The 25,369-nt window shown below is 41.0% G+C and overlaps 1 protein-coding gene across 1 annotated transcript in view; it reads left to right on the forward strand.

Moving 5' to 3' along the window:
• LOC142465513 (vomeronasal type-2 receptor 26-like) overlaps positions 1 to 25,369 on the forward strand; it is a 146,359-nt gene that overhangs the window by 17,973 nt on the left and 103,017 nt on the right. The window lies entirely within an intron of this gene.

Here is a 25,369-nt window from a genome sequence, read left to right on the forward strand (position 1 = left end):
CTAAACAATTCGACACCATTTCATCATCATTTGTTATGGTTAACTTGAAATTGTAATTGGATAAATGCCAAGGGTCCCTTTTAATTAAGTGTTCAGATGTAATAAATATGAACACTGTACTGATACAGTGGCCGCTATTCGAACGATTAATGCGGTATGTAGATCGGAATACCCATGAGATGGCGCGCAATTTGATCTAGTTGTGCCCAGTTAAACACGCGGTTTGGTTATCGTTTTGTCCGAATTAGAAAATGGCATTTTAGCGTGTTCTGCAATACCGTCCAATAGCAATTCAATGTCACGATTACCATGTTGGCTGAAATCGGCTGTGATGCCTTCACGCATGCGCGCCATAAGCCCTTCAAAGCTTCTTCTATTGTGCTGTGCCAATTCATCTTGGAGTTCACCACTAATCAACAACTCAAGAACCCCTCCCCCCAAAGAGCTGTTAATAAGATTACCATATGGCCTTCAAAGCTGGTCCCCCACACACACACACTTTAGTAGTTGAATCAAATCATTAATAATTATTCTTTAGAATTTAATTGGGTAATGAATCATACAAAAATGCAAAAATACAAAAATACAATAATTCATGTACTGGCTTGTCTTTTCCTTCGTTATGGTTGCATTTGATTCTGTATTGCTGTACTGTACAGTACAGTACTGAAAATAAAAACCAGAAATAATTGCTTTGCTTCAACTGCTAAGAAGATTACCATGTTGGCTAAAATTGGCTGTGATGCTTGCCACGCATGCGCACCCTAAGCCCTTCAAAGCTTCTATTGTTCTGTGCCAAGTCATCTTGGAGTTCAACGCTTATCAACAACACAACACCCGCCGCCCCCACAGAGCTGTTAATAAGATTACCATCCGGCCTTCAAAGCTGCCCCCACACACACTTTAGTAGTTGAATCAAATCATTAATAATTGTTCTTTAGAATTTTATTGGGTAATGAATCATACAAAAATGCAAAAATACAAAAATACAATAATTCATGTACAGGCTTGTCTTTTCCTTCGTTATGGTTGCATTTGATTCTGTATTGCTGTACTGTACAGTACAGTACTGAAAATAAAAACCAGAAATAATTGATTAAACAAAAAAAAAATTTTTTGGGGGGTGGGGGGTCTGATGATTTTTACCCCCCACACACACGTTCAGTGTGCGATATTCATGTCTGCAATACTGTAGTACTGTATAAACAAATAAGCAATAATAGACTTTATTAAAAAAAATTCTAAATGCCTTTCCGACCAACCATTATACTGTATGTTTTGATACTTTACTGAACGAAGTGATTTTTATTTGAGGGTTGTGTCCACGAGTCAGCACATTTTGCATGAGCTGTCCAGCAGATACAGTATGATTAAAGAAAAAACATGTGCTGTATTACAGTAACATGTTCGCAAATCCGGTCATCCTGTGATCGTTCAGGAGCAAGCTTTCCATTCTTGTCAGGCACAAGGTCTTAGGCGGTGAAGTTCACGTGGGTTTGTTAGCAGTATCAGTAAAAGAATAGGAGCCAGTGTTCCTATGCAATGCTCACAGGGACAGTCATGCAGTGCAAACAATAAATTGCTTCCAAATCATACAGCACAATGTAGTTATATACTTGCCACTAGTAACCCTTAAAGCCACTCTTTGTGGACTCCCACTAACCTCTGTATAAGGTATATTTTGTATGGGTGTCACAGGCCATGGGTAAAGTGCAAGTAGGAAAAAGGAAACTCACAAGTCTCTTGACATCCAGGTGCTGTAGGGCGTGCTCCTACCGGGTTGGTAAACAATGCAAAAGTTTCTTGGATGGCGGTGCAGCTGCCTTTGAAAAATCGTGGGACCAAAATTGCAAATATACTGGGTACAAAGCGTTTATTAGCACATAAAAAACAGCAACAGACGAACTCTGTTCTAGAGTTCGTCTGATGCTGTTTTTTATGTGCTAATAAACGCTTTGTACCCAGTATATTTGCAATTTTGGTCCCACGATTTTTCAAAGGCAGCTGCACCGCCATCCAAGAAACTTTTGCAGTGTTAGCAGTATCAACAACACAACACCCCCCCCCCTCTCCCCAACAGAGTGATTCAAGAAAATGTGGCGTGCTTTGCTTCAACTGCTAAGAAGATTACCATGTTGGCTAAAATTGGCTGTGATGCTTGCCACGCATGCGCACCCTAAGCCCTTCAAAGCTTCTATTGTTCTGTGCCAAGTCATCTTGGAGTTCAACGCTTATCAACAACACAACACCCGCCGCCCCCACAGAGCTGTTAATAAGATTACCATCCGGCCTTCAAAGCTGCCCCCACACACACTTTAGTAGTTGAATCAAATCATTAATAATTGTTCTTTAGAATTTTATTGGGTAATGTATCATACAAAAATGCAAAAATACAAAAATACAATAATTTGTGTACAGGCTTGTCTTTTCCTTCGTTATGGTTGCATTTGATTCTGTATTGCTGTACTGTACAGTACAGTACTTAAAATACAAACCAGAAATCATTGATTAAACAAAAAAATAATCTTTTTTTGGGGGGGGGGATGGGGGGGTCTGATGATTTTAACCCCCCCCCAAGACACACATGTTCAGTATGCAATATTCATGTCTGCAATACTGTAGTATAATGAAATAAGCAATAATAGACTTTATTAAAGAAAAAAACATGTGCTGTATTACAGTAACATGTTCGCAAATCCGCAAAAACAATTTTTTGGTTATCGCCATGGTTTGCATAGCAAGTATGGATATTCTGAGATTCAAGTTTTACAAATGCAGTAAAGTATACTGTATATTTTTTGGGGTTATCACCATGGGCTTGCATACTGTAGCAATTATGGATATTATGAGAATCAAACAGTACTGTTGCTTTTTAATTCCACACTAGTCATGTACGTTCTTTCAGAGGTGGGTGGCATACTGTAGTACTGTGATTTTTATTTGGGGGTGTGGGGATCAAAACATCATAATGACCTGTTGAGAATATGTCTTTGAACTACAGCTTGGAACTTCATACAGCTAGCACAGCTCGCACCCCCTTCCCCCACCCCCCCCCCCGCACACACACGGCTCAAGGATTTCAACCTCATCAACAGCTCTGACAAACCATGCCACGCATGCGCAAGTGCGATAAGCTAAGCCCTTCTAACTTGCCTTTTCTTCAACACAACTCTCCCACCACTAGTAATAAGATTAACATGTTATGTGAGATACAGGCTTAGCTAAGAAAGCCCTTCTAAAACTGCTATTATACTGTAACAAAACAAGTCAACTTGAAGTTCAAAGCTTATCAACAACACAGCAACAGAGCCCTCCAACAGAGCCAATAAAGTAAATGTACTGTTGCGTGATTATCATGAGCTGGGCAGAAGACATGTTGGATAATCCTTAATGCAGGAAAATAGTATTTTTCTACAGCATTTTATTGCATTATTAACTGAAATGATTGAATAAACAATAAAAATATAATAATTTTTAAAAAGCATTTTTTGTTTTTATATATATTTTCCCAAACTAATGTGAAGTGCAATGCTTTGTTTGTTGAACTGTTCATAAGAATTTCAGGTCAGCAAGAGGGGTTTAAAAAATAGATTTTATTTTTTAATGCATAATACATTACAGAAATACAATACGGTAGCTCTTGTCTTTCTCTTCGTTATGGCATTGCGAGATGGGGAGAGAGGTGGCTGCAGCTATAAAAATACTGTATTTCAAAAGATTTTTTAAAAACATATATTTTTTTTATTTTGGCAAACACGAATTTCTATACAGTAACTATTATCTTACACATCCCCCTCCCCCCCTTGCTTGCAGCAGTTCTGAAAATGAAAAGAAACAATAAATGCAGCCATGGTTAGTTTGAGTGCCATACAGTACTTACAGTGCAGTAAAGTGCCTGTATCATACTTACCTGTGCCTGATTGACAGAAATAAATGGTTAAAACAATAACAATACAGTATTTATTTCAAAAGATTTTTTTAAAACTTTTTTTTTGGCAAACACGAATTTCTATACAGTAACTACTGAGAGAGGTGGGAGAGGGGGGAGTTTGTGTAAGATACAGGCTGGTTTGTACATGAACACCGTACTATTATCTTACACACACCCCTACCCTTCCTTGCTTGCGGCAGTTCTGAAAATGAAAAGAAACAATAAATGCAGACGTGGTTATTTTTAGGGCCACGCTTACCTGTATCATACTTACCTGTGCCTTATTACTTTCCATAAGGCCTGGCCATTACGTTGTATAACAATAGGCAACACAGTTGCAATATGATCAATATAGTTATTACATCTGGCTACGGTGAGTATATTGTTCCAGAAATTCAGTATCCCCTTTTCCAAATCTTCCTTTTTGGACGGTTTCCACACTTTTCTGATATAATCCTACAACTCATGCCATACCATTTCGATGGGATTAAAATCTGGTGATCTGTAATACAGTAAGAGGGAAGAAAAAAGGTGAATTACGTAAGGAGATATACTGTAAACTATGTAAAACAATGCAAAAAGGTTACCCAACTTACTCCGCTGGCGTCTTAACCCAGTTGATACCGCTGGCAAGAATGTGAGCCGTCGACGCTGTGTGTTTCGGATCATTGTCCTGGAAGAACCGGTGACCAGATTTGGAAATCATTCTTTATGTATTCAACAACATGTGTAATTATGTGATCTTGGAAAAACGCTTTATTCATGATTCCTGGAAACAAGAAAAAAAATGTAACATTAGGGTACAAAATACTGAATACAGTACAGCTTTCCAGTGCGTAAGGCCACAGCTTGTGTATTTGTGCATTATTTTACCCTCAAAGATAATGATGCATCCTGGTCCTCCACTAGAGATGGCACCCCACACATGTATCTTCACTGGGTGCTTGGGACGCGGCTTCAGAGATAGGCGTCCTATTTTGTAGAATCCAAAATCGGCAAACCTTTCAAGCACTATAGTTGTCTCGTCTGTAAAGATGACATCATTGAAAGTCTCGCCACTTTCAATCCATGCCCGTTCCTGGTCCACTCTTTTTATTTTGTTGGCTTCCCTTATCATAGGATACGCTCTGAAATGACAAGGAAAAATGTTAGAGCCACTAAATGCTGGACATACAGTATGATACTGTATTAAGAGGGAGCCTAATATAAAAAAAAGAGGGCATGGGTGACGTACTGTACTTCTGTACTTACTTAAAACGCCCATATTTCCAACCCAATTTCCGTATCATCAAACTGATACTGGTCTCTGATGCTTTTATTTTGTGAGCAGCCTCTAGTGCATTCTTTACCCTTGTGGCACACGTCTCATCATTCGCGTCACTTATTTGGTCCACCAGAAGTGTGTTCGTCCTAATGTGTAAAGAAAAACAGAACAATTTGCTACAGTAGGCAAATTAAGCATCCCAATAACGCACAGATTTTGTATTGTCTGATGTTGCAGTATGAATATATTAAATAAATAGCCCCTCAAACTGCAGGATTATTAGTTCAAAAAAAACAGAATCTTTTGAAATGATTACACTATGACACCACCTCCTAAAGTACAGAAGACGGTACAGTATAGTACTGTAGAGTTGACTTAAAAAGCTAGTGACTGATTGTAAGAATGGCAAAAATGTTATACTGTACAGTACAGTCGAAAGGTACTGTAAAGATTAATAAAATATTACTAGTACTGTACTGTACAGGACATTGGTAGAGTTATGGAGGAAAATACAGTAAGTACTTAGTAGTGACAGTCAGGTTTCTTTTGATGTTTTTTGCGTTCTCATGCGCATGATAATAAACACTGCTTTTTGCTAAACCGAGGCCCGAAGCAGCTAACCAGCGGTGGATCTGTGCAATGCTGTGTCCATTCTGGTACATATTCTTTATTCTCAAGCTGAGATCTTTTGAAATCCTTTTCTTTGGCATCGCTGCTGATAGAAATAAATTGCAAGCACACACAAAGCAATTCGATGTGAATTCGATGTGTATTGAATGTGCATTGAATACACAAAATGGATGGTGTATTTAAAAGTTAATTTAATGTGCCTCAACGTCACTCGACAGGAATAGTACACAGTACGCACACTTTTAACACCTGCACCTCGTGTCCATGCCCGCGAAATTTTTTAAATTAAAGGTGAGACAAATTGCATAGACTCTCACACACTGATCTCTATCTGATCTTGCTCTTGTCCAGATACTGCATTGTGCATTTGGCCATCTTTTTCCATGGATCGCCCCCGATTCTACGGACGCAGGAACCACCTTGCTTCTGCCATGCCGTCCAAGCGAAAGGCGGAAGCTATTTCCAAGCCAAAATCTAAGCGAAAACCAAAGCAGAATAAAGAAAATGTTCCGAAGGCTCCAAAGGTTAAGACCCCTGGGCCTTATTTTGTAAAGAAGAAGATCGGCGCACTTAGCACTTTGCAAGTCAAGTGGAATTCCGATTCTCTTCTTGCACCCCCCTGCTCACCTGGTCCACAACCCATCCTCGGCACTGCTGTTCTCCTGTCAACCCCCTGCCGACCTGCTCCGCAACCCATCCTCGACGCTGCTGCTCTCCTGTCAACCCCCTGCCGACCTGCTCCACAACCCATCCTGGATGCTGATGCTCTCCTGTCAACCCCCTGCCGACCTGCTCCACAAACCATCCTCGACGCTGCTGCTCTCCTGTCAACCCCCTGCCGACCTGCTCCACAACCCATCCTTGACGCTGCTGCTCTCCTTTCAACCCACTGCCGACCAGATCCACAACCCACCTCGGCACTGATGCTCTACTGTCAAACCCCTGCCGACCAGATCCACCACCCATCCTCTAAGCTGCTGCTCTCCTGTCAACCCCCTGGTCACCTTCTCCACCACCCACCTACGCAGATGTCTACCGCACAGTGCAAAAGGTTGATCTTCTTTTGGAGATCATGTTGAAAATGGATATGCGTATGGAGAAAATGGAAAGTAACAAGGAGAAGATGGCAAGTAACATGGAGAAGATGGCAAGGAACATGTACTGCTGCGGCACAGTTTATTCGAGCATTTGCCCGTTCTGTGCCGCAGCAGTAGCCTGGCGCGCGCCGAAGCAGCGGAAGAGCGCCCTCCGATCGGGGCGCTCTCCCTACCGCTGCCGGGTCCGCCGGGTCCCCCGGAACCCCCTGCCGCTGTCCCGCGATCGCGGGACACCAGGGCTCCCTCGGGGAGCCCCTGGACACGCGTGCAGGGGGCGCACGCTCCCGATGACGCGTGACCGCGCGTCTATGACGCGCGGCACGCCGAGGGGCGAGGGGCGGCCACTAGCAAGCCGGGAGATTTCCCGGCTTGCGGTACCGACCACACTTCAATAAAGTGTGTCGGTAGTGTAGAAGATGGAAAGGAAGATTGTATTGGGTTTGTATTCTTTCCAGCGAGTTCCTGTCCCTGTCTGTCCGACGCAGGAGCAGGAGGGTGGCCAGCATGACGTGACATTAACGCTTCCCTCACCAAGCACCCCACGCTCACCCCATCCATCAGAATACGTGTGCCTGTATGCCTTTGAGGACGAGGTGACAACCCCGGTAAGGCCACAACAGGAGGAAAGCATCCTCCCACACCGCCAACCCTCGCCCGCTGCCAGAAGTACACCAGCATCCAGGCTTCCAACGATGCCGGACATCATCTTGACCGACCTGACCCAGCACGACCGGGAGAAATACAAGACTGGATGTGGTGGTGTAGCCCAGAAATTTTCCCTGGCAATATTTAAACACCAAGTCATTTTTGAGATGTACAGCGGTTGGACCCACAGTGTAAATTATGAAGGAAATAAAAGAAGAAGGCTCTGCCAGCAAATTTAAGAAATAACATTTTGAATGAATTGGAGCGTTATTTCCGTGTTACCCCTACATTTATGAGAGCTGTGATAGACACTATAAATGGCCTGTTGAGGCATACAAGTGCTCGTACTTGGAGTGGCACTCCCCTTGCTAACGACTTTTCCCAAACTCTACAGTTGTGCAAACGTTTTTCATCCCCAAAAAAAAAAAAATAGCATTGTTTTATTGTTTAATGTGTTTAATCATTTTCTGTTTGTTTTTTTATGGTTTTGAAATTTTGATATTGTGTAATCATTTATTTCTGTCAATCAGGCACAGGTAAGTATGTTACTGTATAGAAATTCGTTTGTGCAAAAAAAAACAACCCAAAACAAATAAAAGGTGTTTTTAAATGTGTTTTTTTTAAATCAAACTAACCATGTCTGTTTATTTACAGTATACAGGATTTTCAGCAGCTGCAGTAAAAAAAGATAGAGGGGGTGTAAGTTTACAGTACTGTGTTTACTGTAAGTACAAACAAGTCTGTATCTTACACAAACCCCCCTCTACCACCCTCTCTCAGTGTTTCAGTACAGTAACTGTATAGAAATCCTGTTGGGGGGGGTGTTTTTTTTTTTTTACAAATCTTTTGAAATGTTGTTATTGTTTAATCATTTTTACCAGTAATTACCAGTACTTGTTTCTTTCTACTGTATTTTCAGAGCTGCAGCCCCTCCCTCCCCCCATCTCGCAATCCCATAACGAAGAGAATGACCACAGCAACTGTTTTTTTTGTATTACTGTATGAATTAAAAAATAAAAGTATTTTACTGCATGACCGACCCCCTATTGCAGACCTGAAATTCTTATGAACAGTACAACCACGCATCGCACTTCACATACAGTACAGTACAGTACAGTACGGAAAGAAAGTGCATTTCTCGGTTATTAATAATAATTAAAAAATAATAATTAATACATACAGTAGGAAATAAAAGATATACATTTTTATTTTTGGTTTTTATAAGAAAAGTTGCGCAATGCAACGTACTGTAAAACAGTAGTGGTGATGACAGTACTGTACAATGTAAAAAAAGAATTTAATATTAAAACAGCAGCATACAGTACTGTACAGTATAAGGTTTTCTATAAAGCTCACAATTGTTCTATAGATAGATAAAAATGGCACTGTCACTAAATGTTTGCCCATTTGGCAAACAATGCGAAAGTAACTTTTAAAATAAGCGATATTAGAGGTCCATCCAAATCCCTACTTTTGTCTTTTTGCGCTTGATGTCAAAGTTTCGTTTCTGGGGATAAACAAAAAAATATGCTTTTATTATTGGTATTGCGCATGCGTCAAGTCGCTTCATTGGGAATTAAAGCAGCCGTTCAACCGTTGTGGACGATGAGAACAAACTTCTGATTGGCTCTGACTCTTGAGCCCCACCCTCTCCTTACATTTGTAAGTTGCACTGCAGCAGCGTCACGTACTTCAGCGGCCAATCAAATCATTCTTCAAAGTGCACTCAACAGAGATACATCCCCTCAACTCGCATACAGTAAAGTACTGTATTGTATTGATGCACATAAGTACAGTATTACTAGTACAGTAATGTACTGTAAAATACATACAGTACTACTGTATTGTTTTTAAAAAAAAAAATTTTTTGGCACACAGCAGCTTGAACTGCAGCTAAAAACTTAAGACTATCATGTACATTATATTGTAGTACAGTGTAATACAGTGTAGTACATTACTGTATACTATACAGTACCTTCTTTGTAAGCTTTGCCAAACGGGTGGTGATGACTCACTGTGACTCCTCAAGTCTGCATTATAGTTGACAGGTGACAGCTGGCCTGCTACACTTGTAGTTGACAGCTGATGATGCTGGAAAACATTTTGGTTCTGGTTCTGGTACAAGCAAGCTTGCTGGTACCTGAACGCAAAATCATGCTCAGGCTGGAAATTTTCCAGGTATTCTGGCGAGAGCAGGTACAAAGGATTGCCGTTCACAAGGTTATCACTGACGTCGGCCCGGACACCGGTGCTGGTGGTGCTTTAGCCGGCACATTGCTGGATTGGGATTGACGAATCTTGTATGGGTTAAAACCACTTTTCTTCTTTTGAGACTGCCATGATCAAACATACTGTGAAATTCTGGAATGACACCCCAATACCTGCAAATCTCTCCGGCAGGGGGGCAATATGAAAAAAACACTGATCGTTACTTAAGGTTTTTCTTATCGCACGCTTCCACCCATGAACGTCAGGTGAAAACTTGTAAAAATCGTAGTTCGATATTAAATATTCATATATTTCAGATACAGTCGCCATCTTTTCTGCTGCAGCATTTATCGCTGAATATATTAAAAACGCATAACTACAGTCAGGTTTTTTATACGTCTGTGGTGTAACCATAATGTCCACTCAGCAATTGTGTAGGGAAAGAATGTTTAAAAAAAGGCACACATTGAGTATTTTAATGCTTTTTATTAAGAACGCCTAATTTGATAACGTCTTCGAAAAAACAAGGTCAATTCACAATGGGCCACTGTAAGTATGTACACCAGTATCTGTTTTAAAAACCTACACCCTTACAAAGTAGCAAAGCAATGTTGAAAATACACATTCCAATTCAATCCAATTCATTAATTGCATACATTTCTGCCACCTGGCGGATACGCAAAGAATAGCACCCAAATTATAATTCATTAACTATGCCACATGGCGGATATGAGAAGAATTGTATCCAAAGAAACAATAAACCATTAAATTAAACAGATCTACCGCGTCCGGTTGCCCGGCGCTGGATTGCGCAAACGCGGCATGAATAGTGATAAAATGAGAAAATACCGAATGGAAAACAGCGGTCAACACGTAAACTGATTCGAAGCGCGTTCTAATAACGGCCGCTGCATCAGTATGTATTCGTAAATGCTTGATGATAATTTTATCATCTAGCCTTTACGAATACATACAGTGTTCATATTTATTACATCTGAACACTTAATTAAAAGGGACCCTTGGCATATATCCAATTACAATTTCAAGTTAACCATAACAGATGTTGGTGAAATGGTGTCGAATTGTTTAGGATTGTACTTATATTCATATACATTTGTGAAATAGGTGTTGAAAGCTTCCACCATAATACAATGGCTGTGTTACTATCTTCCGGTCTTTTATACAAATATCTCTGCTACAATTTCCTCTGCCAAGACTCTATTATTTTAGAGTGTTGGCTAAGGTTTATTTCAAAAACCATATTTCTAAATCCTTACACTGAATAATGTCCTAGTTCAGTATTTTGAATCTATTCATCTCCTCCTTGTAAGTATGTCATCCATCATTGCATGTTCTAACAATTCGAAACATCTTCATGCTTAAATATATATGTTTGCATTTTTCTCCTTATATCAAAAGGGGTTTTTCTTGACTTTTGGTCAGAAGGATTCTTCAAATTCCAAAAAACTAGAAAAAATCAACATTGCAAATCAGTGTATAAAATCATTAATTTATTTTTTATTTGTAATCACAATAATCACTGCACAGTTTATTTCAGGAGACTTTGGTATATCTGTATGTTTGTTATGTTTTTATATTTATTTTGCCCGTCAATAAGAGTAGAATTAATGATCACAGGCTATGTAAATACTGTTAGTCAAGTTGTAATTAATTTTTCTACTCTGCCTGTTGTCATCTAGCAACAGATGACGATCAGGGGGCAGGCCCCCATCCCTGGTGACGTGCACCCATTGACTTCCGGTGTCTGGGGGGCGTCTTTTCCATTTTTTGTGCCTGTGGCTTGAGGGTATGGTGTGGGTGGAGCTTGGGATCCAGTGCTGACCAAGGTGAGCCGCCCCCGGTGATGACGCGGCAAACAAGGAAACTCACTATGTCGCCGCACTCGCCGGAGCAGCGGTTCTGCAGTGGTTAGTACAGGGGTTTGGGGTTTGCCTCCATAGTGCTCTCATGCCATGTGGCTACATTGGTGGGGTTTAGTGCTCCTAGTCTGTTCGGGAGCGTCTGGGGGCATGTCCGATGGGCGCATGATGTCATCACGCATTGTGGGCGTGGCCATGTCGCCATCTGTGGCACTAAAATGGGCAATTTGAATGTGTATATAAGGAAGTATGGTTAATACAATACATACTCCTTGATAAAGTGTTTTTTTAACACGAAACACGTAGGAGGGTGTGTGCCTCCACTTTTTTAGATGGATCAATAAAGCAATATCTTTAATTCTACCTGTTTGGGACCCACTATTGGCTGTGCGCCAGAATCTCCTTTTGTTTATACAGGAAGCGGACAAGGGATGTGGATTGGTGCTTCAAAATCGAATAGATTATGTCAAAGAAGCACATACACTGGCGACACACTTTATTCGAGCTCGGCTAGTCCCACGAATTCGGGAATACCCGGGTGTATTGAGGTTTGTGACTGTTTTCTGCCCGAGTGCATTGGGTTATTTTCCAGGCAGGGATTGAAGCATTTTATTCCCGCTGGCTGCAATACTGCACAGTATATATATATACTGCATTACAATTCATGAATGTATGCCATCTGGTAGACACGCGAAGCATTGCAGCCTATTAAATCCTAATCATTATCATTTAACAGATCAGCCGCCCGTCAGCCAGGCATGAACCCAGGCTGGGAAGGCAAACGCAACGGGGCTTGTCAGAGGTGAGGAGCGGCGCATTCCAGGTATCTGCCAGGTACATACTGGGTATTTGCTCGAATAAAGTGTGTCGGTGCAGGAGATTGTTGTCTGAAAATAAATTCTGTTCCAAATTAAGATCAGATCCCACCATCCCATTTAACGTCAAATTAAAAAATATGTTGGAGGAAGCTAAAAGCCTGGGAGTTGTCAACTTATCGCAATTTAATTTTCTTCATATTGCAAACCCTACCATTCCTATTTTTTATCACATTCCCAAATTGCACAAATTTTTAGTTAATCCCCCCGGCCGACCAATCATTGCAGGTATAGATTCAATCACTTCTCACTTATCAGAATATATAGATTATTTTTTACAGGATTTGATTTAAAATACCCCAGCCTCTCTCAAAGACACTACAGCAGTTTTAGAATTAGTTCAGGACTATCCCTGGTCTGATGATTATCTACTAGTAACATTGGACGTACAGACTCTCTACACTTCCATCAAGCACGAAGACTGTCTACACTTCCATCAAGCACGAAGATGGCCTTAGGGCCATTTCTCACTATTTAGGCACAACTACACTGTCACCAGAGCACATCACATTTTTGTTAGATAGTATTAATTTTATTTTGACACACAACTATTTTTTGTTTGAGCACGAATTTTATTTACAATTATGGGGAACTGCAATGGGTACCACATTTGCACCAAGTTTAGCTAATTTATTTATGGCACATTGGGAACACCTTAATATTTGGAATAACAATATAGTGGCGCACAAATGTAAATTGTGGCGCCGCTATATAGATGATGTTATTTTAATTCGGCACAGGTATATTATTTCACTGGAGGAATTTTGAATTCATTTAAACACTAATGAAGTTAATATCAAATTTACCCACACAATAAGTAGTACTTCGGTGAATTTTTTGGATTTATGTATTTTTTATCACAATGGTTACCTGCACATAAGCACATTCTTCAAAGAGGTAAACACCTGTACTGATGCAACTGCCAGTATTAGAACACTTACCTGAGAAATTCCTGGGAGATTCTGGGGCAGTCTCACAGTAAATGCCTCAACATTGCCTCAACATTTCTGTGAGATTCTTAATGGTCCATCGGATTAACAAAGCAGGGGGTCCCTGCAGTCCCATTAAGTTTGCAGGGACACCCTGCTGTGTTAATCCTATGTGCCATTAAGAATTTCACAGAAATGTTGAGGCAATGTTGCAGCATAGTTGAGGCATTTACTGTGAGACTGCCTCAGATTCTACCCAGGGAGAGTTCTAATACTCGTTGATGCATCTGTAGGTACCTGCTGTATATCAAGAGAGTAATCATCATACCAGATGGATTCAGACAATCCCGTATGGCCAGTTCCTACATCTAAAACGTAATCATACCAATAATGAAAATTTCATAAAACAAGCAGAAAATCTTAGGGCCAATTTCCTCGAAAGAGGATATAATCAGAAAGTGGTAGATACTGCTTTAGAAAGAACCAAAAAAATAGATATAGCTACTTTGTTTAAAAAAGATACTAGTAATAAAAGAGCAGTACAAAAGGGAAAAGGGAAATATAAAAAGAGTACTAATCCCTATTTGTTACGAAATATAATCCAATGCACTATAAAATTGAAAAAGCCCATAAAAAACATTGGAAAATTATTAAGGAAGACCCAATTTTGGGCAGTGCATTGGAAAATCAACCTAAAATCTGTTTTAAAAAATCGCTGTCTCTCAAGAACATTTTAATTCCAAGTCTTGTAAAAGAAAATGCAAAATCAACCAATGGTATTGGTTGGCTAACTACAAAACCATTGGGTAATTTTAATGTAATAATTGTGTCATTTGTAAATATATGGACACAGCTAAAGAATTTTTATTACCATCAGCGAAAATTAATAAAATTACTAATTGCATGTCCAAATATATTGTTTATAAAATTTCATGTACATGTGGTTTAAATTATATAGGGAAAACTAAGAGAGAATTACATCTAAGAATTAAGGAACATGTTAACAATATTAGGAATGCAAAAAAACATTTATTGCAAAAGAAAAAGTTACACAATCTTCTCAAACATTTTTTATTGAATCACGATAGTAATTTGTCACATTTTAAATTCATTGGTTTGGAACAGATACCCCCCAACATTAGAGAGGGAGATCGCAATAAATTATTAATGTAAAAAGAGCAGGAATAGATTTACAATTTGCATACTAAAGTTTCCTATGGATTAAATGAACATGTAGACATTGTCCTATTTCTGTAGTATTTAGTAGAAGTTTGTTTAGTTTAATTGTTTTTAAATATAGTCTTAATAAACTCTTTTTTATTATGAATATTGTATATGCAAGTATGTATCTGTATACTGTATTTATTATTAGAATAGATCTTTATGTATGTATAAGGTATTGTTAATGTTAGGTTGCAATTGCACTTTAAGAAGTATATGCACTTTGTTAAAACGTTGCAATTTATTATGCATAATTAATTGATTGGGATCAGGAGGTATAAATATATGAAGCAAAGCATAGCCATCATCCCTGATGAAGCCTAGAGAAAGGCGAAACTAGTTGGGTCCACATGGTGGCGCTATCATTCTTGTAACAGAGGAGCAAAGACAAACAGCTCTATTGTTTTGGATCCTGTTGTGTGGCCGTGACGTCAGACGCTGAGAAATACCAAGGATATCGAGTGTACAACTGCTGGGAATACAAGAGACCTGAAGCTCTGCAAACCGAGGCGCCTTGGCAAAAGCAGACAAGCAGTTTTGTCAGCTTGGAATCGCTGACCCTCGTGGCTGTGATGCTAGATGCAGAGAGGATCCAGGCATTAAGTGTTCAACTGACCAGAAAATTGGAGGATTGAAGCCTTACAAACTGTGTGTGATTGCAAAACACACACAAGGTGGACTCCACTGGGTATTGCAATTGGAGGAACCTCTCCCCTAAAAGTACAATTAAGAAACGGGCAGTTATCATAACTATTATACGGGAGTAAACCACGGACAAAAGTATTCAAGAAATCTTTGGGAGATCAATACCCCAGCAATTGGGAACATTAAGTTTCTTTATTAGGGTGATTTCATACATACTGTGTGGACTAACAAACGTGTATAACACTATCCAATAGAGCATCAAAGGGGTTAATGAATCAGGCTCCACAAAGTACATTGATTGGACTTTCAAATACCTTCTGGTTTTATTTGCGATTTCCGTATTGCAATGTTATATTTTTGTTATATTTTTTATGCTAGCTAGCAATTATATTGTAGCTTAGGAAAATTTTAATACATTAATTTATAAAGAGATCTGTTCTTAGTCTTTTATTTGTATTATATTTAAGAGATTCCCTAGTAGAACCTTCGGGGTTTTTTACCCAGCCCCCAGAAGGCAATATATCTAAATCTCTTTTTTTTTACAAAAAGAGTACACGATTGGTAGAGCACAATCTGTATTGTGTTTTTATGGTAGTGAAGGGGTTAACTCCTCCCACAACCTTCCCGGCAGGACTAACCACCCACCCTGGAGCTACTACCTCCTTCATCCCTCCCTCTTCCCCCAATAAACAGGTTCAGAAGTTGAACCACTTAATTGCCTTAGCGTCTAACCGCTAAATTAATGAAGCTGTTTTATTAAAAAATGTCATACTCGTGTTCATGAGCACGGGGTCTCGGGAGCAGAACCGCATTAATTTCAGATCCGGGGACCCCCTGCTTCCTGAGATACATGTCCTGTTATTGGGTGCCAGGATCTCCTATGCAGTTAAATGTCCCGCGTCACGTTACAGGCACTGCTCCGTACTAGTACACTAGTATTAAAATTTTTATTAAAACCCTGCGATCGCTGGCGAGATATGCGCAGGGAGAGGCGGCTCTCTCTGTGCAGCTCTCTATGCCGCTGGCCCACATTGCTGCAGATCGCACGGGTGAGAACCTTTAAGAGAGACTGAGATCCCATCGCTGCTAATCGTAAGATTTGGTCATTTTGCTATCACATGGCTTCAGAGTCTTTCTGAATACCGCGATAACTAAACTCACAAAAATCTCCGGCGGAAACGACGAGCGAGAGATTTTATCAAGGCTACTAGATTAGGTCCCTCTGTCTTTTTACTTGTACACTGGCGACACACTTTATTCGAGCTCGGCCAGTCCCACGAATTCGGGAATACCCGGGTGTATTGAGGTTTGTGACTGTTTTCTGCCCGAGTGCATTGAGGTATTTTTCAGGCAGGGATTGAAGCATTTTATTCCTGCTGGCTGCAATACTGCACAGTATATATATATATACTGCATTACAATTCATGAATGTATGCCATCTGGTAGACACGCGAAGCATTGCAGCCTATTAAATCCTAATCATTATCATTTAACAGATCAGCCGCCCGTCAGCCAGGCATGAACCCAGGCTGGGAAGGCAAACGCAACGGGACTTGTCAGAGGTGAGGAGCGGCGCATTCCAGGTATCTGCCAGGTACATACTGGGTATTTGCTCGAATAAAGTGTGTCGGTGCAGTATGTTTATTTTCTTCTACTAGTAATGCAAAATATTATTTCAAACTATATACAAAAAAGGGTCATTTTTAACGCAATCCACTATCTCAAATTGGCCATGTTTTCTTCATTCTTCTTTCTTTTTCTTCCCACCCCACCCACTCTGTCATTCTTTCCCCCCTCTGATGTCGGAGCATGTTGGGGGATGATAGAGGATGGCGTTTTTGGTTGAGAGTTTCCTGATACTCCTGGATTCTGAGGGTGAAGATATCTAAATATAAGAAAAATATTGAATGTACTGTATGTAATTTTAATTTTTCAGGTTTTTCAATTGTAATTTTTTATTTTTATGTTTTTGCTTGCCCATTGATTGCTAATGTATTTATCTATGCCACTTTAGGGCATAGATAAATTCAGTGATGGATGCATTTTTTGTATGTTATCTATTTCTATTTATTGTTTTGAGTTAATTGTTAAGTATTTGTAGAACTTATTTTAATTACATTTTCAAATTGTTTAAGCATTTAATTTAATTGTTATGTTTGTTAGGGGTTACATTTTATGACGGGCAAGGGTAACCAGGCTATATAATAAAGGTTAAACCCTCTGGTTGCCTTTGGGTCCTGTGGGTACCTGGCAGCTACCTAGCACTATAAGCCGGGGGCCAGGTATCTTTAATAAAAACAATACAACTATATTTGGACAAACAATTGTGAAAAAAAGATTTCAGTGAAGTATCCACTAAATACCCAAGTGAGTAAAGATAACAATGTTACCAATAAGGAATGTCTGCTGCTGAAATAAGGGTAGTCCAAAACCCTGAATCTAGACAAAACAAAACAAAAAACAGCGCACAACGCTCATCGTGAAATATGAATGAAAATGTATAGTTTAAAAATAATTCTGCGTACATCAGAAAAGGTTAATAAAACATGTAACTGGTACAGTGACAGTTGTTACCACTTAGACATCAGGACGCATGGGGAGGCTGCGACGGATCTCCCGGTTCCAGGATTTGGCATTCAGATGGCCTGCCATGCTCTCATCTGCTCTAATGTATAGGCAGAGGATCCCTTGTTACCGTCCACGTCGTCAGCGTAAATCAGTCCAGAGCTCCGTTCTGGAGTAGCTAATGTAAGAACAGTCCCACTGGTCAGCGCCTGCTCTATCACTTGCGCCAGCACACTGAACGCCGGCGAACAGAGATGACGTCACTGTGTCAGCATCAGCCAGGAGAGTGCCGAGATTAAGCTATCACACGACCAGGAAAATGATAGAATACTGCGGGTACTGACAGATCAATAAAAGTATAATTCCAACGCGTTTTGTAGCAACTAAAAAGGCCACTTCTTCAGGGAATAAAGATAATAATAGAGGGCGTAACCTTTAATGTATAGCCTGGTTACCCTTGCCCGTTACAGCGCGTATAGCCAGGTATCTTTATTCCCTGAAGAAGTGGCCTTTTTAGTTGCTACTGTATGAAACGCGTTGGAAACAGAGACCACCTGTGGGGAGGATCCTCTGGTCTGCCAGACATAGTGGAGCCTGCCCAGTAGGTGGCAATGGGTTGACTGGGGAAAACAGAATGTTGGCACATTTCCCATTGGTCAATTTATATGTTCCGCCCATGGGGCATCCAAGCCGACTTGGCACTCCCCTCCTCTGATGTCAGCCCAGAGACAAGCCCCTGTTTCAATTGGCTAGTGGGATAGGGTTCCCACGCTGTGATTTGTCACTTCTCCTACCTCAATGCTAAGGATAGCTTAGCAGAATGTATGTAAGGAGATGGCTGAGGCAGAGAACCAGACCATCCAGTGACTTATGTCGATGAAGCGAGGGCAGGCTTTTCAAAGTTGCTCTGTTGCAAATAGCAGAGCAACCAGCTCAGTTTTGAAGTTAGGAAAGTTTGCCTCGCAGCGACTAAGTCAGATGCGAGGACCAAGTTCTGAGAATTGAACGTAGCAGTCGCGGCTGGGAACTGAAGCCGTAAACAGATATAGGAGAACTGTGGGTATATGTGGGTCAGGATAAACTCATCAAAGCTGGCGCTCGGGACCTAGGAAAGCCTTGATTTTCCCCCCAGACTCCCATTAAGTGTGCTTTTGTCTGTCTATTGTGTATTTCTTCTTGTTGGACGCAGATTTACAAAAATAAACTACATTTTGTTTCTACTACTTTGTTTTGACCAATATATGATCCTGGTACAGATATAAAAGGTGTAAAAAGTCCTGCTCTCCCGTGACAGAGGGCGTAACCTTTATTGTATAGCCTGGATACCCTTGCCCGTTACAGCGCGTATAGCCAGGTATCTTCCTCAAGGAAGGTACCGTGAAGGTACTTGACCAGGAGCAGACAGGGTAAGCCTTCTGAAGCAGGTTCCCTGCACCTAGTTGAGTCTGGAGACTCCCCCCAGACACCCAGTTAAGCGTGTATTCTTCTGTATTTTGAATATCATTGTGTGTCTGCTGGTCTTATTAGAATAAACCTCATTTTATTCCTCTACACTGTTCTGCCTAGTTAATTGATCACTAAAGGTAAAGGTGTTAAAAGTACTGGTCTCTTATGACATTGTTGTACAATAAATCTGGGATTTCAGGAGAGTGAGTTTAAAGGGGAATTTTTGGATGGAAATGTGTTTAAAACATGTGTACAGGGTAGGGGGGCAAAGACACCGGTTGTCCCCCCATTTTACCCACAGACCACGGCTGGTCCATAGGTACGTGTATGCATGTTGTCTCCGTAATATCTCCCCTTTAAAATAATGTATTTCCACCACCACGGTCAGTTTATTAGTTGTATTCCCGACCACAGGTTAGGGGGAAAAAGATGTACTTTTAAAATGTGTATTCATCTCTTTTCAGACAGTCCTGGTGTTCCGATAAGTAACCAGGATGTCTGCATGGGGATGATGGATCAAAGAGGAGCAGGGACATGAGAGCTATCAGAACTTATGGGGAGCGGGGAAGGGCAGAGTATTGGGTCTGGAGACAAAGGCTCCTTGCGAGGGAGACCCATTGTTCTCCCATTCTCGGTGGATCCTACCCAACGGGATGTATAGGGCTGGCACTGGGAATCTTTTGCTGCTAGGCATGAGTCTACCCATTGTCCTGTTCAAATTTCCTGCTTGCCACCAGCTTAAGTCTCCTCAACACATCGTACAGCCAGATGAACCCCCAGCTCTTATTGATTGGTACAGCTGTGATCTGTTCTCTGATTGGTCAGCAGCCCCTTCTCCATGTTGAACATAGAACAGCCTGGGCTATTTAAAGTGACCAGCAGATCAGAGAACCAGACAATTTTGAGCTTGGTCAATGAAGTGCTGGCGGTCATTTCAAAATTGCTTTGCTTCGATTAGCAAAGCACTCAGCATGGAGTTGCTGGAGAAGCCTAGCTTAGCTGAGGACAAGTTCTCAGATTGTTGCCATGTTACAGCTTTTGCTCAACTCGCAGTTAGTGGGTTATAGACAGGAACCTTTCCCGAAAAGGGCACAGTGGAGTTCCTGGAAGTGGAACGGACAGGGTAAGCCTCCCGAAGCAGGCACCCTGTACCCAGTTTAGGCTAGAGACTCCCCCAGGCCCCTAGTAAAGTGTGTATTTCTTTTTCCTTTTCCTTTTTTTGTGAAAAACCTAACTCTTTATTATCATGTTGTTGTTTTTTTAACTCTGTAGTACAAAATAAATGTTGCAAATAACTATATTTTCTATTTTAAAGTTGTCGCGCTATGTAGAAAAAGTTCCTTATAAGGATGCATTGAATACAGATATATTTTTTGATGAAAATGGAGAATTGGTCACCATGTATTGGATCAAAAACTGGATAATGCTACCCAATAAGACCATGCTTTTAAATAATGTCGGCATTTTCCAACAATGGCGTCCGGAAGATCAGCAGTTTCTCATTAACTCAAATGCAATAATATGGAAGAATAACATCAACCAGGTGAGAAGCAATTTTATATATTAAATTAAATTAGAAGAATTTTGACAGCAAGATAGTATTTTGACTTTCCACGTTTGGATGTAAAATAAAATGTGCTCTTATTATGAGCTTTTTCTTCTTGGTCCGAAAAATAGTATAGTATATTTTTTAAGCTATTTGTTTTCTCCAGATAATCTACAGGATCCAGAATTAGGCTGTGATAGTTAAATAACTATTTTTTTTTAAATTTTGTTTATGTCTAAGCTTATTACGTATAGATTGAAAAAAGAACATGTGTTAGCATGGAAAATGAGAGTAATAGGGTACAGAAAGGAGAAGGAATAATAAGTGAGATGTTACAGTACAGTATACACTGTATGTATATCAATCATGTGTCAAAGTGTCCCTGAGGAAGGTCATGTGAAGCTGACCGAAACGTCGGATGTAGTGCCTTGGTTTTTGTTACCTCAATATATTGTTATTTCAACTTGGCTGTGTGCTGTCTCTTCTTTCCGGATGAAGATCTGGTAATACCTGTTGTTTCAATATCGCATATGGGATAAGCATCAGCTCTTCATTATTTACAGAGTGCCTGCTGCCTTGTTTCACTTTTATTACTATGTCATATTTACAGATATGGGGCCTCATGCAGTAAGCCCCGATAAAATCTCTTCGGCAAGTGTTGCCGAAAGGCCTTTTTTTGGCGATTTGCCCTCACAATGGGCCGAATCCATGCCGATCCCTGCCGAATCACTGCGAAAGCAAAACTGCCGATGAGCCTGTGCCGATACAGCCTGGCTCCCGATAAGCCTTCCGATAGGCCTTTTCTGCCGATAGGTGTTTGCAGCAGAGAGAGACAAGCCGCTCTCTCAGCGCAAACATCGCAAAAAATAAAGTATTTATAAACAACTTTTACTGATAGTGTACATGTGCAGGGGGTCTCTGGAGCTGAACCGCATTGGTTTCAGGTCCGGGGACCCCCTGCTTCCCGAGATACAGGCCCCTTTATGAGGTGCCGGTATACCTCTGCATTTAAAGGTCCCAATCACGTGACCGTGGAATGTAAACAAAGCAGAGGGATACTGGCACCCCATAAAGGGGCCTGTATCTCGGGAAGCAGGGGGTCCCCGGACCTAAAACCAAAGCGCTTCAGCTCCGGAGACCCTCTGCACATCTACACTATCAGTAAAACACATATATCAATAAACACTCGTTCCTTACCTTTGCGGCTATGTGCTACGGTAACGAAGCAGCATGAATGTATTTTTAATAATAGTGTACTGTGAGCAGGGGGTCTCTGAGCCACAAATTAATGCGGTTCAGCTCAGGGGAACCCCTGCTCCTGCACAATATTATTAAAATTACATAAATGCTGCTTCATTACCATAGCGGATAGCCGCTAAGGCAATGAAGGGGTTAAAGCAGAATAGCATGTTTATTGGGGACATTTGCCCCCAATAAACATAGCAATAAACAACATACACCCACTGTGTATTTGAAATACATAAACAACATTAAATACATTAAATATATATAGTACTCACCACCCATTTCCGGCTGCCACGATGAAGGCCATCCTCCTCTTCATCCTGCCCATGCCCCCTCCGCTGCTGCAAAACAGCCACAAAAATGAAAACATCCAATGTAATGTCCCCTAAACCCTTAATCACCCTAGCAGTTATTAACCGCTACAGTCATTAAGGGGTTAACCCACCCTCATACAACACTCGGGATGCCTACATACCCTCCCCCACTAACCTCCCACCCCGTGAGGCCTAACCACCCTCACCCACTACCCACAAGGGAGGCCTACCCACATACCGTTGGGCAACACCCCCCCCACCCCCAGTACCCATAGTGTATGGTGTACTTGAGGTCAGGGTTAGCCTTGGTTTTCAATTTTCTATTCTTGTTGGTACATATATTTTTTCACAGGCTAAATTGTTATGTTAAAGGCTTGAATTAGTTAATTGTTTAATTGTTAGGGATGGAATGTAAATTGTTTAGGGATGTCATTAATGAATGGTAATTGATTTATGTTTACTGGATTGGTTAAAATAGTATACTTATTGGGAGGTATTTGTATTTTGCTTGCAATGTTATTGTTAACATTCATTTGCAGAATGTATATGGTGCATAGATTGGATGCATCATATATACAATGTAAATGCTATGTGTTGATTGGCATTTGAGGTATTTGTTTGGCAGTTGGCAGTTGATGATTGTGATTGTAAGTTCAGTTAAGATTATTAAAGGAAATTAATTTTATTGAAGTGTGTCTGTATGGAGAAGTGTTATTTGGAGTACAGCATGTTTTTGATAACCCTTCTACATTTATTTGTATATTGGTTCATCATGTGTGTGTGTATATATATATGTATATATATATATATATATATATATATATATATATATATATATATATATATCTGTATATATATATATATATATATTTGCATGATGAAGCCAATGTACAAATTCATGGGTGAAGGGTGGGTATCGGGCCAGTGTGGCTTAACCCCTTAATTACCTTTGCAGTTATTATCCGATAAGGTGTTTAAGGGGTTAATTGATATCTGAATGTAATTGCAATGTATTGGCTTTGTTTTGGCTATGTATTATGTGGGCAACGAAAGTCCAGGATGTTGCTGGCAACCGAGGCTTCTTATTGATGAGGTCAGTAGTACTTTATTTATTGGAATATGCTAGTTAATGTGTTTAATAATGGGCAAATAATCTATTATCCCTATCTGGATAATAGTTATTTTGCACATTATTTTACTGTAGGTGTTGGGGGGGTGTGTATGTATTGAATGTATAGTCCAGGTTTATTTATTTTACATTCAGGGTTTGTTCCGTGGTTCTGCGTGAGACCTCTGGAGACCACCTGTGGTCTCCTTGGGTATCTCACGGGTATCAGGCTGGTGGTTCCATGGGTGACACCTGCGGGGATGAAGCGTGGCCTCACATCTATGGGGACACCGCTGACCCATAGGTGCGGGGATGAAGCGGTGGTCCCACATCCGTGGGGGCACCGCGGACCCGTAATGAGCACTCGTGTGTTATCCAGACCCCCGTGGGAACCACCCGAGGCCCCGCAGACACCTGTGGGTCTGACCCGGGGCTCCCAGACATCCTTGGGCCTACCGTGGGGACCCAATTGTGGCCCACGGTGCCTCAAGGAGACCACCTGGGGGCCATGGCGCTTGGCGGGACCCACCATCCAGAACCAGTTTGAAATGAGCTGCTGGTACCCTGTATGTCTGTCAGGTGCCCCGCCAGCCCACCGGGACTCGCGTGGGGCTGTGTTATGAACCCTGTTTGTAAAAGGATAAATATTATATTTATGGGGGGGCACAGGGGGTGGGTAATGTATTTAATAAATATAATGATGTTTATTGTGTGTCATTGTATTGTTTTTATTGTGGATACTGGGGGGTGGGGGGGTTCCCCAATGGTATGTGGGTAGGCCTCCCTTGAGGGTAGTGGGTGAGGGTGGTTAGGCCTCACGGGGTGGGGGGTTAGTGAGGGGTTAGTGGGGGAGGGTATGTAGGTGTCCCGACTGGTGTATGATGGTGGGTTAACCCCTTAATGACTGTAGCAGTTAATAACCGCTATGGTGATTAAGGGGTTAGGGGACATTACATTGGATGTTTTAATTCTTGTGTCTGTTTTGCAGAAGCGGAGGGGCCATGGGCAGGATGAAGAGGAGGATGGCATTCATCGTGGCAGCCGGACATGGCTGAGTGCTATATGTATTTAATGTATTTATTGCTATTTATATATTTAAAATGGGCACATTCACTATTATCCCTTTGTGGATAATAGTAATTGTGGCCATTACTATACTGTATGTGTTAAGGGGGGGGTTATTTCTTTATAAGTATGTATGTGTTTAGACATTAATTTGGGGGGGCACATAATTGGTACTGCAGGCCTGCGGGTAAAACCCGAGGGCCACCGCCAGCCTATAGTATCATTGATGTGTATATATGTGTATGTTAGGGGTTGTTGGTGTTATATATATATATATATATATATATATATATTTATTTATTTATATAGAGATATTTATTTATTTATTTAGATTTATTTATTTATTTAGTGTGGGACTGCTGTGTGTGATTATTTTTAATTGTGGGTAGTGGGGGTGGGTGAAGGGGGTATTAGCCCCAACGGTGGTTGTTTAGGGCTTGCGGTTGGGTAGCAGGAGGTAGCAGCGGTATTAACTGCTACGGTCGTGAAGGGGTTAAGTGCACCCGCAACCACCCCGCAAGCCCTAAACAAACAACAAGGGCCAAATACCCCCTTCACCCACACCCGCTACCCACAATAAACCTGACATGGTGGGTTAACCCCTTCATTGCCTTAGCGGTTAGCCACTAAGGTAATGAAGTGGCCTTTAAATGCATTTTTCCTGCCTCGGATGCATGCCGCGAGTATCAGCTCGGGAGACTCCCGGCATCAATCACAGACAGGAAAAAGGGCTGATTTTTTCTAAGTGTCGCCCT

Source organism: Ascaphus truei, chromosome 1, assembly GCF_040206685.1.
Source record: "Ascaphus truei isolate aAscTru1 chromosome 1, aAscTru1.hap1, whole genome shotgun sequence".
NCBI classification, from domain to species: domain Eukaryota; kingdom Metazoa; phylum Chordata; class Amphibia; order Anura; family Ascaphidae; genus Ascaphus; species Ascaphus truei.